Consider the following 16,242-nt stretch of genomic DNA (forward strand, 5'->3'; position numbering starts at 1 on the left):
TCCCTTCTACGGGATTCATCCGCACGCTTGTTAAATAGCGGTGATAATACTGACCTGCTGCTCGCAACTGGTTAAAGAATAGATTCACCCTTGCTTTATGCTGTTTTCCATGGTAGCAGCAAATCCCAGAGGGAGAGTGTGCTGGCAGAAGGAAAAGAGTTGCATTGTGTTTGGAAAGGGGATGTCTGGATCATGATAAAGGAAGACAAATTTAGCCTTCAGATCCCAGTACTGGTAGCTGCTGAATGCCAGCCGTTGGCTCTCATTCATCTCGTAAAAACACCACTTAAAAATTACCACCTTCCAAAAATGCCCAGGGCTCCCTCCCCCAAACATGCCTGTATAAACCTGCTAGCTCCAAATTTCCCCTCTCCTCTGTACAATGGACATACGGTGTGGTGCTGAACGCACAGAGACAAAAGGAAGAAAACACAGGCTGACAAAGGAACTCCCAGCTAAAAACCACCATCCATTCACGGGTTAAAAAAGAAAGCAAGCCTTGAGGATGTTTGAAACAGCAGGGTATCAGCTGGAGCCTGCATCAAGGCTTTTCCCATTGCCATTCATAACAAAATCAGGAGGCAGAAAGTTACTATAGCAATGGCAACAGAATGCAGAAAGGGTGCTCTTCAGAGGGCAGGAAGCTCTTAAAGAAATGCAGGGGTCTGTTTCTCTTCATCCTTGGGGCTGCCAAATGCAGATCAACTCCAGTTCTCCAACACTCCCCCCACCATTATATATAATGCCCATTGTAGATCACTGAGTTTTAGCTTCAACAATTTAAACAGCACTGAAATGAGGCCCTGCTGAAGAAAAAAAAAAAAATAGAGAGAAAAAAAAAAAGAAAATCCACCCTCTTACTGACTAGAAGCCAAAAGTGACTCAAAGCTGCACAGTAAAAAGGCTGGGCTCACTTTATATGACCAAAAGCGTTAGGAAGTAAAAATGGCTATGGCTACACATGCCTCCCATAACGCCTTTGTTCTGACACTTTAGCACACATTTAGCCTCAGAACAGACTTGTCCACTTTCAACCTGCTAAAGCTTTGCTGGTGGATGGATGTGATCACACTTGCCAGCAGTGTGACAAAGCCATTGCAAGGGACTTTCAGCACAGATGTGTGGGATCAGAGTCAAACCTTGCCGTAAGGTTAATGACAGAGCTGGACTCAGTGCCTAACCGCCTACAACGGGATTCAACAAAACTAAGGCTTAAGCAGCACATGAGTTCTGGATGTGGCTCATCTGACACAAATAAAATATTGTTGGTTCAGCTCTAGGGATCAAAGTTTCCATACGTGCTCATGTCTATGCAGATCCAAATTGGCCAGACAAAAACACAGGAAAGCCCTGGGGAACACTGGACCAGAAAGACTGACTGGGATACAGAGACCAGTCCCCTGCAATTGTGAGCAACCACACAACGCAGGTCTAGTTGAGAAGAACCCATACAGCGTCCTCTCCGTACACCACAGATCATTTTCTAAAATAATAAATCACAACTTCAGTATTGACCAGGAAAGAGGTAGGGCACACTGAAGAGATATTAAGGGCAAAAAAACATTACATTATGAATGTAAACTAAAGCAGCCTTGGTATCTGTTTTCCCCCAGGCCTTTAACAGATGATGAGAGTACAAAAGTGGCTTAAAGTGGTCACAGGTGTCTCCCTCCCATTTATCCCCATATCAAATCAAGCAATTAAAATCAGGACTTGTAGGAATTTTTTGATTCAGTGAAGGCTTTGGGCTAAGTTTTTTCTCTCTATTATAACGGTCACAGTCTGAATTCTCCCATAAAGTCATACAATGTAAATAAGAGCAGACTGTGTGTGGCTGCTTTCATTTTACATAAAGACTTTTCCTTGCAATCTATATTTTCATTTTTTGATTAGCTGTCACAGTCTCTTTAACCATTCATAAGGAACAATCAAACCACCAGCTAACGTTCATCCCCTTGTGGTGCCTGCTTTAATTTAGTCGGCTAGATGGCAGGCAGTTCTGATTGCGTGTCTGACTGCTTTGTTTGCCTAATAGATCTTACCTTGTCTTCTCTAATTTTTAATGCTGACCAGTTCTCTACACAAAATGGGGGTCTGTAACATGCACTTATTTCAAAAGAGGCCTCGTTGCCTTGGTTACCAATCATAGAGCCTAGGCCTTTGCAAGCTCTCTCAAGATCTATCTTCTCCTTGTTTTTGTCCTGTTTTTCATATTACTGAAAGATTTCTGCTCTCAGACAGCAAAGCAGACAGAAAGCTGGACTAAAAAAAAAAAAAATACAGAGGAAAATGCCCTAGGATGTGTGTCATTCATGAGGTCTTTTACAAATCACTAGGTCAGTGAAAAATAACGAAAACATCAGCAGCAGAACCACGACATTATTAGTTTAACCACAAAGACCATGCAAGTAGGTTTCACAGGAAAGTGTGTTCAGCCTGTATCCTGAGGACCTGGCACTCACTCTGCTGTCAATTAGCAGCAGCAGCAAGACACAAGTAAAACTGGGGCATCATTGGTGCTGAGTATACCTAAAGTCCTAGGCAGTTACTCTCACGCGAAGTTTAAGCATTCATGGTTCAGTGAGGGCAAGGGAGGAAAGGAGTCTTGTTATACCCATTTTATAGAGGGATAATGGAAGCTGAGAGACAAGTTTTCTAAAGAGCACAGTAGATTTACAGCAGGTTGATGGACTTGTAGAAGACTAGCCCTTATCAAAGCACCTTAGCAGAAGCCATGGTCTTAAAAAAAAACCAGCCGCAACTATGCATACTAAATACTTCGAAACACAGAGCTGTATTCTTTTTAAAATCTGAAAATTCATCCTTGATCTGCAATTTGGGGGGGGGGGGGAGGGGGTGAATGAAGGGCAGAGAAGGGAAATGACAAGGCTGTAGCCTCCATTTAGAGATCCTTAAAAGGAGACACACAGAATCACTTGATACAGCCTGTGCCCCTCATCTGAGGCCAACTTTCAAACCACATCTCCTCAGTCCTCATCCAGCACCCGATCCACAAGATCAGCTTCCCCTTCCCATCAGCTGCTTCTCCTCCTCAGCAGCTAATTACTGCAGGTAGCTATCTCAGCTGCTTAAATGTGATTTCTGTTCTGTGATGAGGAGCCGACTTTAGGCCTATGCATTATTTCGGCCTACTCAAAACAACATAAAAGTCAGACTTGAAGGACGCATGCTGGCCCTAGGCAAGGTATGTTTGTGTACTTGTGTACATACTCAAAACAGCTTGGATTTAGACTGAACACTCAAAGCAGCGAATACCAGAATTTACTCACAGAGATTAATCAGTGACTGCTTCTGATAAACAGATACATTTAAAAAACTTTGACGTGTCAGTGGATAAATCCCAAGAAGAAGATGAAGCCAAATCCAATGAAAATAATATTTACTGTTTCTGTTAACTGTTCTCCTGTTCTTGGAAATTAGTTATTTTCTACATTCATTTTGACACAGTTAAAGATAACATCAGATTTTTTTTTTTTTCCTCTAAACACTGGCTGGGCCAACTAAAGTCAGGAGAAAAATGTCAATACGTACTGAGGCTTCTGCATTCTTCCACATGTGTGGGCTGGTTAATTCCACTTTGGGAAAGTATGGGCCACATTCTCAGTGGTGTAAATCAATGTGCCTCCATTAAGTAATCACTCTTAATAATGCTTACAGTGTTTCAAATTGTCAAGTGCACATGATTTAAGAACATGAAATAAATTAAGTATCATTCAGCTCTCATGCCCCACCTATCTTGAATGGAAAACCCCACTTCTAACTCTTTCCGTTTTCTTCAACGTCCCTCAGTTGCAAGCTTAATTAGATCTCCCAGACGGAAATGATCTACCATACACACAGGACTGCCAGAAAAGAAAAAGAACAAAGAATTTTAATTGCACTGTAATCCTTTCAGCTAGGTTTCTTGCAAACACTGCATTTCGGGGACCTAACAGACTAGAACCAAGCAAAACTGACTGTGAATCTTTAAAAAGAAAACACACTAAAATAAATGTGATCTGCAAAATCCACACACTCTATTAATCTCTGGGCAGTTGGCCATGCTGTAGTTTAATGTAAGGAAGTAATGTAAATTAAACCATTTGTCACTCCTAACCGAATGGAAAAAAGGAAACAGCCAATTTGTCAGCTGACTTTGCCTTCATCATAATCGCTGTATCCATCTTCCCTGCTTGTCGGTACCCCACCATCGTAGGACATAGTCCAAGCTGTCAGCAGTTCCTTATGTGATTTTTCAGATAGTAGCTGGGAAAATATTTCCCCCTATAGATCATATATTTTGATGAGAGGACTATAAATAGACACTATATTCTACCCATGTCACTGTGCTATATCCATCACCCTAACAGCATAATTACCTTTCAGCACGGCATTAAGCCAATGGTTCAACTACAGAGCGTTAATGTTTTTGAGGCCATGGTAAATGGTCCGCTGAACCACGCTGCACAGTAAAACACACATTGTTTCATTATGAGTTGCACTATGATGATAAAAGTGGTCCCAATCGGCACAGACTGTTGAAGGTTGACAATGGGCTGCCACACAAATTACCAACAATACAGCCAAAGATTTCCCAAGAGGACTTCGGATCCAGCTCCCCATCTTAGCACTGCCTACTGCACCCACCAGCCCTGTTGTGCACCAAAAAAAGATTTGGGAGGCTGCATATTGGTATGGTTTTCTTATAGAATTCATTTGATTTAGATGTTACCCATTGCCCAGATCTCCAACCTGAGCTGAGCTGGGTAGCAATTCCTATCCCAAACTAGGCAGGAACTACACATGTGCCCACCTGCTGCATTCATCCAAACAACTAACCTGCTGCTTCATATAGACGATGCAGGTTAAATCGCTCAGCTGTTGAAAGACCTCTGAACTCTTCCCACAGCTCTCCCCATATACATAGCTACCTTCCTGTAATACACTTTTTAATCAAAGCTTAAAATAAGCTTTTAGTTCTGACTGTAGGTATGTCAAAGCGCAAGTCCCATTAATTTCCAAAGATGTTACTAGCACTACTTCAGTTGCCCCCATTCAAGGCAAGGCTTTCCTTTCACTTTTACTTGTCTTGCTCTTCTAAAATGGAAGTTTTTTCCTTGCAATACTTCTTCAGACCAGTAGAATCCGGACAGCAAAGACCTGCTCTAAGACATACAATAGTAGATAGAGCAGTTTAGCCATGCTGCTCTTCCAGGTTGCAGGAACTGATGACTTGGGGCATTCAAAAGGGTTCTGCGTGTATGTGAGTGTGTTTTGCAACCCTTGTGAAAATTCAATTGCATGTGTTCATTGTACTTGTCCCTGACTGTCCTGGTTAATGAGTTTTTAGTGCACTGAACCCTACTTAATACATTGCTTAATAAAATGAGAATAATTAATCAATTATCCAAGAAGGCCTAGCTTAGGATCATTCTTACGCACTTATCACATTAGCCAGAGTCCTTTTTTTTTTTTTTTTTTTTTTCCTTTTTTTCTTTTTTTCTCCCCACCAGCATCACAAATCATCCCTTTTTGATCATTGGCCCCCAGACACAATGAGGGACCTTTCTTCTCCAGGAGAGCTGCAGGCCGGGTGGTGTAATACAGCTGCCAGCCAAGCTTTGTTCTTTTTGTGTGGACAAATACTTGGCCTGCTTCCAAGCACCATGTTGCTAGTTGTCCCTTTACAGGCTGCTCTCAAGCGGGCATTACTGCTCAAAAGTCTCAACCTGGACCATGCCTCAGAAAGCAATAATATGTCTAGGCTCTGTGATTAAGGTTAGATATTCTTTACCAAAACTTAACCCTACTGAACTGTTAGTGATTCCACCAGTTTGATATTAATGTTTTTATTGCAATCATTTGCATTCCAGTTGCCAAGCGCAAACCTACTGACACTGGGTGCTATGCAATCCCTACCGTCAGACTGAGCCTGCACCAAACTGCTCACCAGCTAAATAGGAGGGGAGAGAGAAGAAGAGTGGCTAAGAAGTAAACAACTCACCTCAAGCTGCACAACAAGCTAGTAGCAGAATCCCAATCTCAATTCACTGTCCTAATCAGCAGGCCTTACTTTCTCTTTTTCCCCTTACAGGTACCTTTGTGCATCTTGCCATTGAATGCCTCAACTGATGAGACTATCGTCTTGTTTCAGTATGTAAAATTGCCATTGCTGACAGAGCTCCAGCTGTCTGTCTGAACTTTTAATTTGCTCTTTTTTCAGACTATCTCCTACTGCTGTGCTGACCCTAATGGGTGCTGAGTCTCTCCTCCTAGCTTAGCCTACTGAAGAAGCTTCCAACCTTCTTCTGCATCCCTTCTGTAACTCAGATGTTCCTCTCTCTCCTATAGTATCACAGCAGTAAAACACTTTGAAACCATCCTGAAAGGGGAACTACTGTAAATGGTCATATTTTGCTATTTACTTCCCAGGGCTGAGAAAAGGAAGTGACCTCCTTTGGTGCTACTCAGGGAGTCAGTATCTGTGAGGAAAAAGAATTTCTTCCATTTTAGTGACAGTGTTTTTTCACTGCTCAAAAACAAAATCCAAAATTCTAAGCAATCTTTCACAAACACTTGAGACCTTTACATTCCTCCCAAAATATTTCCAAAACATTCCAGCAAGAGGTGGTTTTCCTGTACTGAATTCAACAGTGAACAGCCATGGGGTATATCTGATCTGCCTGATACCGCTCTGGATATTAGCAGGGAGATCTAAAGGGTGGTAAGACTACCACACATTCAGGTTCTCTCTCACACGAGACAAGAAGTCAGCAGTTTTATGGCCATCTACCCTTAAAATTCAAGGTAGGCGGGAAAGCCTTGGGTAGAGATTTGTAAAGAAACAGAAGGACATAAATGCCTGACTTCTACTGAAAAAAAACCTTAATTTAGGCAAAGATTATCACAGAATTTCAGACCATTATATTTTGTTCAGTTATGCCTGGATGTAGCTGACTACATCAGGGTCAGGCCCTGCCAAAACAATTCATCCAGTCTATGACTAGTTCCAAACCATCCTCCTTCCCTTTGCTCCCTCAGATGCAGACAATGGACAGGCTCTCAGCTGAAGAAGTCCCTACATCAGCTTATTCCCATCATGTGAGATAGGGAGGCATTTAAACTTGCAGTTCTTAAAATAATTCCATGGGGATCTGTGTAGGTCTGAGCAAAAAATCCTTCACCCCTGAAATAATGTGCAAGTGCAAATAAATTCAAGAAGCGCACAGTACCAGAGACAAGTCTGATCAAGGAGTGCATAGCAGAAGGAGTAGGCTAGTGCAAACAGACCCACATACCAGAATGGGTGGACCTACTCTGACACTTAGAAAATACTGCGTCTGACAGCCAGGCTGCAGCGCTGGAGGGCAGCAACTTCCTGCCATGGTGCTTATTTTTCTTGTGATTCCTGATTCAGGAAAGTCAGGCAGCTGATCCTAGAAATAACAGCTGGGAGCAGCCCAACGCTCAACACCATTGTCACGAACAGCTCTCAAAAAGATCCTGATGTTAAAGGGAGGATGCAGTACAGAAATCTACTGGACAGATGCCCATTCTGACAGAACAATTCTGAAGTGTTTACAGCAAAGATTTCAGCAGTGCTTAGCAATTAAGATTCCCAACCTGAAACATTTTACAGAGGCCTGACTATTAGTCTGCATGCCTCCAACAAACTGTGCATCAAGTTTCCTAGCACACAGGCCAGGAAACAGAGATGAGAATCAGAGCAGGAAGAAGGTAATGCTTTTTTTTCCTTCATTTGTCAGACAGAAACCCTGAAAGGAGGAGGCCACCACTACATAGGGGCCTCAGCTGCAGGCAACTGTGAAGCCCTGGAGATAACCCTACATGACAGTAAGTCTGTATTGCTTTGCTAATACAGAAAGCAGAGAGAAGCGTAAGCATGTGTGCTAGCAATGCACATAGCCTGCTTTCGTAACAGCCTTCTGAAAGGAGTTTGGCTTTTTCAGTAAACCCAGGGTGCCCTAAAATCACTACCTGGGGTACAACAGGCTCTAATCCACAGGAATGCATATAGGAATTTCCCTATAAAGTTCTTGGAAAATTACCTTTCTGTATCAGAAATATTTTATTAGTCAGCTGGACAGTGAAAGAACAGCCCACAGAAAGATCAGGGCATTAACTGACACAGAACAGTGACAAGATGCTGTTCAGACTGGAGTCATTTGAAAGTGTCTGTGAAAGGACAAAGGAAAAAGCATTTATTGTTTAAATCTAGGGATTTCTATGCCCCTTTTGCACAAGACAAACAATGAAGGTGTTCGACGTGATAGGGAGGGAGATGGAGGAAAAATAAATCTGTGACTCATGGAAGAGAGCAGTGATTTCCTCTGTCATGTAAGCACATTGCCTGATTTCTACCTGGCCAAGCAAAAACAGGGGGAGGGCAGGGCAACAGACATCACTAGTTAAACAGTATCAAAAAACTGGCTGAAGGGAAGAAAGCAAAGACACCCCCCACACGCCCATGGACTGACAAGCAGTGCAGAAACTCAACTACATTTGCACTGTGGTTTTGCCAGTCATTACCTGCTCCAAGACACCAGCTGCTTGCTAGCTGCTAGCCCTCCCTCTGCAGACTGCTTTATGAACCTGCTCATCTGACAATCTAGACAATTTCTAAAGAACGTCTACCTTCATGCATGCCTCTATTTAGGCTGGCCATTGCTTTCACATCAGAATGGTCCAAAATTATGCATTTATCAACATTCTGTCAGAGATTACTGCTCAGCATAGAGACAGCTGCTACAAGCATTCCTCCTCAACTCATGTATAAAGGGCCTTGTATAAATTAGTAGTACCCAACCCTGCTTTGTTTAGAGAGGAAAAATATGTACAGAGAGGAAAAATACAGCCTAATGAGCAAAATGTAAGGCTATCAAGTCAGCTGCACTTACATGCTTTACAGAAGCATCTTTAGGCTAAATCCTGTTATTACCCTTGCTGATTGTAATTTTTATATATATGTACACACACACACACACACACACATATATGTGCGGATCATACCCCCTTCTTTCCTTGAATGTCTAGATCCATTTAAATGTGTCCACAGATTTTACTCATTTTATCCCCCTTCATCTTGGGCCAAATCTCCTTGTACTTATCCTCAAAGTGAAACACAATGCAACTTCTGTATTGCCTGAAAGAACTTCTCTTATCTCAAAGAAGTATCCCCCACGCTCCAGAGGAAGGAAAAAAACAAAAACAACAACAAAAAAAGAAAAAAGCAAACCTCCTTTTAAACATTCAGAATAACAACAACAGTGAAATACCTTTGCAGTTATGAGAAAATATGATGGTCAGTTTTGTCTGGGTTATAGGTGATTTTTTTGGAAATGTTTCAAAATTATAATGCACTCTAGTCAAAAGCTAACTATCGGTTTTCCTTCATATGCTACACAGCAGCAACACATCCAAAAGTCTCAAGATGAAACATTGGTGCTCACTGATTTAATTAAAAAAGAAAAAAATCAAAGAGAAGAGAAAAATGCGTATTTCTAGGGAAGTTATTGCTTTACTCTGAAGGGGCTGGTTGCAGTCCTTGGTTAATCAAGCTCCTGAAAGGTTAATTATCTCTCAGAATACACACGGGGTGGGGAAGAAATCAATGCAAGCCACTGAGTTGCTAGGTAGTAGAGGTCTCAAACAAAAGGCAAATGGGTGCTTTTCGGGGGCAAGGAATCTCCATCCCTCTTTTTGCAAAGCATCATGTGCATCTGCAGCACTGTATTAGGGATGGTTAATAATAAACTTCAGTGCTGGGCACCTGCTAGACTAATTGCAGCACAGCATGTGTGAGTGCTGTGAGGAGAGCATCTGGAGACAGAACTGAACTCAACGCAGCATTTTAAGAGCTCACAGAAAGAAGTGTGCTAGCATGCTGGCCTCCAAGTGTCAGACCACTATTACATCTCTGCTTGGGGGGGGGGGGGGGGGGGGATGCAGATCGCTAACATGAGGACAGAAGGAATAGCTGTCAGCTGTGACTCCTGGGCTCAGTCTCTCACTCTAAAGCCTGCTGAGGCCAGTGGAAATACTCTCCCTGGCTTTGAATCAGGTTCTCTGCCACTAATATGCCGTGTGACCATGGCAACCCAGAATTGCTTGTGAGGTCACATACTGCAACAACTAGAGAAGGGCTTTGCATTTGTCTCACGAGAGGTCTGAGTGAGGTTCACTTCTGAAGAGAGATCTGGCTTAAGGCCTGGGCAGCACTTCAGTCCCACAAAAGAAGGCCTGTACACAGGGAACTTGACCCACGTCTCTTATCAGCACAGTTGCCAAATAAGAGCTGCTTGTTTTTCATACAGCCATTCTTCAGATAATAAGCCATAGCTTGATCCTACCAAAATCTATGACTCCCAGTGAAGGCATAGCACAAACCTGGGTTGCTGTAATTCTAATCCAATGCCCAGCCTGCCTAGAAGCCTCAGCCTCTCCTCCTGATACTTTACACTGGGGAAGAGTGACCGCTCTCCTCTGACAGTTGTGCAGACATTGGGTAGTGTCAGTCACTCCTCCAGAATCCTTACAGGAAACCGCCCCACACCAGCCGTCTTTGCCGCACACCCCAGCAGCAAGGGTACGCCTGTTGGGGTATGTGACCCAGCTCCAGCACGCATACCTGTCACGCAGATCCTCTGGCAGCACGATGACATCGCGGGCTCTAGAGAGCAGGTCTTGGAGTGAACGTTGTCCTGCATGGGAGCTACTGTTCAAGGTTGTTTGCAAATTCAGGCAGAGATGATAAGATCAGATATTTTTACACCACTTTTAGAAGCTTGACCAAAAGGCATAGAAACTTACTTCAGGAAAAATAAAGAAAAACCAGCTGATGATCAAGTACAATCACAGTTCTTGGAAAGAAACTACTGGTACCAGCATAGCACACTTGAACCGTAATCACGCCCTGTGTCTCTTAAAGTCAAGAGGAGATATTTAGTGCTGCATCGGAGAAGAGCCTTTAGGAGGTTTAAATTATTCTGCCCAACCAACATTCTGATCACACTGCCTACTCTCTAGAGATCATAATTAGGTTTCTGGCTCACTGCCCCACTGCATGTGCTAGAAAGTATTTCAGACTTCTCAATGAGGTTTTCACCACTCTCCATAGGAAGTCTGAGGAGGCCACTGGATTTTGCCTCAAGAGCAATGCAGATTTCCTCCCAGATAAAAATGGCAGGGAATAGACTATACAACAGGTTCTGTACTTGCACTGAAACAGAAAGGATCTTAACATTAAAGTGTCGTTCCACTTCATGTCATCTACATTTTAAAGCATAAGTGTGTCTGTAGGGTTGGGCTGTGCTGCATGACAACAGTTTGCCATAATCCTACAGCTTGGTCCATACAAACAAACTGGAACCCAGAGACCCCCGAACAGATACCCACTGCTCTTCAGTGAGGCTTCATATGTATTAACAAATTGCAGAAACAAGACAGTAGATTTTCAGCTTCTGAATCTCATAGTCCTTTGTACAGTGCCAATCACACTGCCTGATCACAAGGAATAGTACAGCTTTAATAAGAACTACATACCTAGCCATGCTGTTATGCCCCATCTTCACTGCAAAGCAGCACTGTATTCAAAAAGCAGAAACGTGGACACTTATCCCTCGGGAACTGTGCAGACCTCACCAGCTCATTTCTCAATGGCTGCTCAATACATAATCCTCTATGTCTGCAATCAAATCAGATTTATGTTAGGATTTGTGTTTTCTCTGCTTGTGGTGTATGGTTGTTTCTGAACAAAACGTTGCTATCTGCCTGTTGAGTCTTCCAGTTATAACACACAAAATGTTCACATTTATTACGCTCTATCAGTTGCTCAAAGATACAGATTAAAGATGCCCTTACTGAATCAGCATACCAACATGTGAGTCCAGTTCAAATCAGTAACTTCAGATGAAAGATCATCATCCCATCACTCTAAGATATGGCCCACAAAAACAGCTCACCAAAATAACTGAATTCCATGCAGATTTGTGTGTCCTAAATTTAGTAACTGCTTCACAGGTCATCAAATCTGTTCTTATAACAACAAGAGGCAGACATACAATATAATCTATTTCATAAACTAATCAAACTAGAACAAGTCAAAGAACACAGACCAGCATACTATTTGCTGACACTAAACTCATTTACACTGGTTGAGAATCTGGAAAAAAATATCATTGGTATTTGAAATCTCTACACAAAGAGATTTATAGAAATTCTTTGCTTTTAAATTAAGTCATGAGAACCTTTTGACAGTAGATTAGTATTTCCACTTTAATAGATGAGCGCTGAGGCACAAAGACTATGCTTTCCTAGAGTCATTAGCAAGTCAGTGGCATAAAGAAGGTTGTTTCTTTAAGTATTTATGCTGGAAAACAAAACCACAATTCATATTTCTAGCCCAAGTGTGTGTGTGGGGGGATCTTAAAAACTTAGAGTAAATCGCATATAAAAAATACTGGGTCAAATTCAGCAGTATGGATAAATGGTATAGTAAATTGGTAAGAAAAAGGTCTAAGCAGTGAAATTGTATAGCTTGCACTGTTGCAGTTTTCAGTGGGTGTGTCAATGATGTGTAATCTGCATGCTGAACTAGGTGTGTGCAACAGGAACAACATAAAAATGATCTGGGGCAAAAAATCCCACCTTCCTATCTTTGAAGAATTCAGTATCATAAAGCTCAAGTGAGGGGTAGGCAGGTATTTCTCATCTACTGTGCCTTTTCTGCTTCTTTTTCATTACACTCACCTGATTACATGTTCATAAATGCTCACAATTAATGTGATACTTTCATCACCACTACTGTCTTTGTCTGACTCTTCCTCATGCATTCATCGACATAAATATTTCTGGCAGCTCTTTGCTTACTCTTCAGAAACCCTTAACTCTTGTGCAGTACTGAAATGCAATTCTCTCCCCTCCTAATTTTACATGAGCTTTGCCCTTACTGCACTCTTAAATGTAACAATACTGATTTTTAAGCGACTCTCACTTTTGCAGAAGAAAATGGAATTTATCATCTTTCAGCACCATTCTCTTTCGTACACATTTCTGCTGAGAAATAAAAGCCTAAGCCTGAAAAGTGCCAGAACAGAATCTTGTGAACAGGCCTGCCGGGTGACATCACGTATCATGCCACTGCGCTACCAGCCAATTGGGGAGGGCTCTCCCAGGCAGCCTTTATTTCTCACCTAGCAGACAAGCCTATAGGAACATATTACAGTGCTGGGAAAAGACTCACTCTTTTATTGTGGATGCTTATCTTGCCACACCTCCTCTCTTTCTCATTCTACACTCTGGCGTGCATACACACATGCATTCACACACATACACACAATACAGCAGAGGCAAGACAACTGTGCTTAGCAAAAATCTATTTCGGAGTATGAGGCACTGGGCACCGATTCAGATAAGAACTTCCTTTTGGTTCTGAAAATCCTTTTTTTTTTTTCCTTCAGCAGTTTCAGTGGGAGGAAGATATTTCCAATTCTAAGTCACTGGTCATTTTAATTCACTGTTGTGACATTGTACAGCTAATGGTCTTTGTACTTCTACCCCAAATATGCTAAAAGCAATTAATCTCCAGTCAGAGATGGCCCAGTCATGCCTACAACCTAGTGAGAAGATAGACAGAGCTTTTGAATTCTCTGCTATGTTCTGACTTTCCCTGGTTACAGCTGTTGTTCTAACTAGTCAAGACCAAATTCTCAGCACACCGAAGCAAAACCCAGCATCAGGTCTGGGTAAGCTGCAGAGCTGCAAACTGAGGCTTGCAAGGGCATGCTACATTTGTACTGCAGAGGTACTTCACTGCAGCTGCCTGCTAATGGGAGAAATAGAAAACGTGCATGTAATAGTGTCATGGGATGAAGCAAGCTATTAAACCCATCAGCAGGAAACAGAACCCCAGAGATCTCTTCTACCTGCCAGGCTGTAATTGTCAAGTACTTCTCACTTAGAAATAAAAATGGGTGGATTCAAGTAAGCAAATCTGTATAGCCTTCCAGTACTGGTACAGACTTCTCATCTGAAATAAAAAAACAGGACCTCTCTGTGAGAATACCAAAGTATGCTGTACTCTGGACACACAACTTCAGACCCAAGTAAGTCAGTAGCACCTAATCTGCACCTAATAGTATCTGCACAAACAGATTTTTATGCCATACTCATTGCAAAAGCATTTGAGCATCGCTCCAACAACAGATGGAATACAGATATACACATTACAGGGCTTTAATTCTGAGTCTGCAAACGTCAAGCTGAAAAATCCAACTCCAACATCCACCTTGCTCTCATTGACTCTACTAGGAAGATTTGGTCCTAAATAATCAGTATTTGCAAAAATGTGTTTTAAAAAGTAGAATCCTGCAACTACAGCTGACTAGAAAACCCCAGAAATGGAATGCATTGCTCTTCGGGGCAGCACAAGCAACAGCCATGCCAAATCCTGCCATATTGTCACAGCCTCAGTGACAATCCCCCTCAGCTGGAGGGATGCCACAGGAGGTCAGTTGCCCTGGCTCATTCAGTCCTTGGCTGTTCTGCTACAATGCTAAAGACAGGGATTTTTTATTATGGCCCTCTGCCCCCTCTGAACCAGGCTGCAGAGCACCAAGCAGACAATGGGGACTTTTTTCATTGCCTATTTGATTCATTACACTGTTATCAATACCTAACTGTTCTTTCTGAAACCTAAAATGCCTTGAAGGTATAGCTTCTTCTCCATCCCATATCCAAAGACAATGTCAGAAAAGTGACCTATTTATGCGAGCTCTATTCTGTGTGAACTACAGAGCTGTAAGCAATTATTTTTTTCCAGCATCACTGGAAGTGAACATGGGTCTTGGAAAGCTTTCTTCAGGCCTTCAAGATGAACTATCAGACAGAAAAGTCCAGAAGATGATTCTAAGTTTGGAGCTGAATCCCAAGTTAGCTTACTTATTAAGCCTGCATTGCCCTCTTACCTACAGACATGACAGACTCCCTCCTTTACACCCTGCTCCCTGTGTGGTGCAAGCACAACAGTGACGCTTCAACACACCCTTCCGGGCTTTACTAGATCCAGTTATGCAGATCAACCACAAATTAACAGAATGCAGGACCAGCAGCTGTGGAACTGACCACATACCTACCTGGAAAAATCGAAGGCCTCATGGAACCAGAAAATACACTACAAAACAAGGCAATGTTGTCTTGATAATTGAAACACTTCATGGAATAGATGGGTACTCAGAAAGAGCGTGCTTGCTCATGTTAATTAAATAGAAATGAGAAGCAACAAGAAAACAGAAGTGAATGAGGGAAACTGAAAGAGCAGCCAGCAGAGAAGACTGGGCAGACCATGGGAAACAGAAGTGCATGAAGCAAGATGAGAACAGACATCCAAAGAATGAATACAGGGCTTTAAGGTGAATAATGGAAGGGCAGAAGCAAGAGGTTTTCAATAAAATAAGTTGTGAAAGGAGGCAAAATCTTGTGCTCGTTGCTCCAGCTGAAGATGTCAGAACTGTAAAAGATCTTTACGTTACCTGAAACACAATCAAACTGCTTGCTTCCATTCATGAAAGCGGGGCGGGGGGAAGCCACTGGGAGAACGATGATGGTAGTTTGTTTGTACTTGCCATCCATGCACCTTTTGTATTTTGCGTGGTCCAAATTTCATGTAACATTTTTAAAGTAAAAGAGGAATATATTTTTCAAGTGGTGGTAGGAAAACAAGCACTTAAGAGATTTCTAGAAGCTTATAAATGTTAATATTTAACAATTAATTCTGCAAATCATCACAGAAAGGTGAAAGAGACTAAACAAAGGATGGAATTTCCCCAAAGAAATGTGAAAAACTGAGCTGGGTACTCCCAAATGAAACTACCTAGCAGTAAGCCTGTGTTCCCTTCACAGGCTCCTGTGAAAAATCCCACCCCAGTGGGAGCAGTTGCAATAGTCAGTCATTGTGCTGATGCCATGAAATTTTCATAAGCGAAACCTCGATCTATTCAGGCATGTCACACTAGCGTGTTGGCAGGCTTCAACTCAAATTTTACTGAAGATACTATTTTGCAAACATAATTGTTCTACAGTTCACAGATAAGTAATGTGACCGTTTCCCACTGTGTATTTAGATGCATGTAACACATCAGTAGTAGAAGCATGTGAAATTCCCCAAAGAGGAGCTGTCTTAAAATATGGAGATTTTCATTAAAACACTTATTTCGGAGACTGGAC

Source organism: Dromaius novaehollandiae, chromosome 26, assembly GCF_036370855.1.
Source record: "Dromaius novaehollandiae isolate bDroNov1 chromosome 26, bDroNov1.hap1, whole genome shotgun sequence".
NCBI classification, from domain to species: domain Eukaryota; kingdom Metazoa; phylum Chordata; class Aves; order Casuariiformes; family Dromaiidae; genus Dromaius; species Dromaius novaehollandiae.